The sequence below is a fragment of the Procambarus clarkii genome, chromosome 3 (genome assembly GCF_040958095.1).
Source record: "Procambarus clarkii isolate CNS0578487 chromosome 3, FALCON_Pclarkii_2.0, whole genome shotgun sequence".
NCBI classification, from domain to species: domain Eukaryota; kingdom Metazoa; phylum Arthropoda; class Malacostraca; order Decapoda; family Cambaridae; genus Procambarus; species Procambarus clarkii.
In genome coordinates, this window is record NC_091152.1 from 10,140,285 (window position 1) to 10,143,100 (window position 2,816).

The 2,816-nt window shown below is 37.0% G+C and overlaps 1 long non-coding RNA gene across 1 annotated transcript; it reads right to left on the reverse strand.

The window, feature by feature from the left end:
* Positions 1-494: 494 nt before the first annotated feature.
* On the reverse strand, positions 495-2,295 carry LOC138368198 (uncharacterized). The gene is made up of 2 exons (XR_011229527.1): positions 1,871-2,295; positions 495-1,111 (listed from the first exon to the last, which is right to left on the reverse strand). It is a non-coding gene; the product is annotated as an uncharacterized lncRNA (long non-coding RNA).
* Positions 2,296-2,816: the final 521 nt, after the last annotated feature.

The window sequence follows — 2,816 nt, forward strand, 5'->3', positions numbered from 1 at the left end:
GTCAGTAGCTAGGGATGGGAAGGCAGGATGCAGTATGCCAAACTGAATTCGTGCGCCCCTTGAGGGACTTGAAGTAGAGGGATAGGGATCACAGGATAAGTATGGGTTGCACAAACTACTGGTAACAGGATGAGTATGGGTTGCACAATTAATTACTACAAAGTGGTTGAGTATGGGGTGCACGTAAATGAAGACTCCCAAGAAGCAAATCAGAGATCAGCCCAAGCTTCATCTTGAGGCAAAGCTCAATGCCTTAAGCCATATTGATGCTCTGTCCACAGAGCATTCTCTCTCTCAAATCATAATAGTACACTAATGGTTCCCTACACCACCCCTCATTTGCAGCTGCAGCAGGCTTGGGTGACATGATGACTATGGGGTGCACAATAAACTAACACTCACAGAATGAGTATGGGCTGCACAATAAGCTACCTCTCACAAGATTAGTAATAAAGAAACATTAATTTTTTGGGTAGGGTGACTGAAACTCATCCTGGGGTAAAAATGTTTATTTAAATTTATTATAGTTAAATGAATTTAGTAAATTATTCCATATATTGTATTATAAGTGAATTGACACTAAACTATAAATGATACTAATAAGGTTTTAAAAATGAAAAACAGTAAAAATCCTTCATGTAAGATATGGAAGTTGAAAAGTAAATTAACTGTAAACTAAATTATAAACTGTAGACATAATATAAAGTATTATAAGTAAAATACCTATAAACTACCAAATAATAAGGTGTAAGGAACCATTTCTATTGTTTGTCCTTTTTTACCTGTTTCCTCAGGTATTTTAAAATTCCCATTCCGTTGTTACTACACTGTTTTCCTGGTGTAGTTCCCTGTGGTTCAAATTTTACTACTTGTACTTCTTGCTGTTTCTGAATGATTGCTAATGGTAGCCCTTGTTGCACCTGCGGAACTTTTTGTAAATGTTCCACCTGCGGAACTTTTTGTACTTGTTGAATTTCTTGCACCTGCGGTACTTTTTGGACTTGATGCACCTGCTGCACTTGTAGCTCGTCATGATTTTTTTCCAGGGCATTATCGCTATCACCTTCTGATCCTAATGTAAGTTTATCTGCATCAAGCTTCCTTGTGCGTGCTGGAAAAAAAATAAAAATAAAAAATAAAAAATTTCGAAATGGAAGATCCTGTGTAACAAATTTAATCAGTTACTATGATCGAGCCGCAGAAATTTTACAGGAAAGATATGGTTGGGTTGACTGCATCTATCTGGACCTAAAAAAGGCATTCAACAGAATTCCACATAAGAGTTTGTTCTGGAAACTGGAACATATTGGAGAGGTGACAGGTAAGCTTCTAACATGGATTAAAAAATTTCAAACTGATAGAAAAATGAGGGCAGTAATCAGAGGCAATGTATTGGACTGGAGAAATGTCACGAGTGGAGTACCACAGGGTTTAGTTCTGGCATTCATGGATAAATAATAAATAAATTGTTCATGATTTTTTTAGACAAAAGCTAGAATATGCAGCAGTTGTATGGTGCCCATATCTTAAGAAGTACATGTACAAACTTTAAATGATACAAAGACGTCATGGGTGTCATAGGGGCCCCAGCACACTGGTTTGCTAAAGGGCCCTTAATGCTGTCGAGACCTTATGGGCCCTTGGACCCATTACGTTAAGACATAGTGCTGTATTGGGCCACACACTTTTTGCCATATACATCAACGACAGAGATGATTGAATTGAAATTATATATATATATATATATATATATATATATATATATATATATATATATATATATATATATATATACATATACATATGTATATATATATATGAGAGAAAATAATAGGTGGTGATATATTTATATATTATGTGAACTACTTACACAAAAAGAAGTTAGTGGTGAAGATCTTCTTGTCCTCTTCTTGTATTACGTTTTTTGGTAGGAAACCATGTGTCACCCGTGCTGGTCCTTTCTTGTAATAGATAACGATTGATTCATACCCACAGCCACGCAGATATGTTAGCTGAAAAGCAAATAATATTTAAACAATAACACTATCTGGGAAAATGCAACAAAATAAATGTTTGAAGCATAGCTGGGCATGTGCAATAGAACCCATAATAGAATCACAATACCAGAAATAAATATCTTTGATATCCCCAGAGTCAAAGTTATTCTGTGTAAATACTCTATGCAAATAAAGGGACCTTGTCTATGGAACTCACTCGCTAACAAATTTAAAAACTGTCCAACTTCTGCCATTTTAAAAAATAAAACCAAAAAGTACCTAATTTTATCTTGATAGTTTCCTAACTCGCACTGTATCTTATGAAATCCAATGCCAGAATATATGTGCCTAAACCATACAACTTTTCCATTGTAATCATTGCTATCACCTTATATCATGAGAGATGGAATCCCTCTGATCGAGGGAGGACGCTACGCACGCTACGCTCCTCACTAGAAGCTGTATATCAGCCCTTAAACTTACGCCAGATGATGTAGACCACCACCCACAGGCAGCTAAGTACATGGAGTCCAAGCATGTTATAGCAAAACCAAAGTAACCGACCAAAATCAACTCATTCCATCTCAAATAAGTTTCAAAACAATCCTCTACGGTGTGAGTACCAGTGCATGCTGCCGCCACCGCGCTGCCTTACGCAAGTTTCTTCTCAACATATACCCCTCAGTCCATTCTAACCAATCATGTCTCCTAAAAATGTGACTGTGCAGGGAAATAAGGGCAACAAACTCCTTAACAAGACATCCATCCCGGCCAACTCTAACAATATCCGTGTTTCTCCGTCTGGAAGCTCTGGGGTCC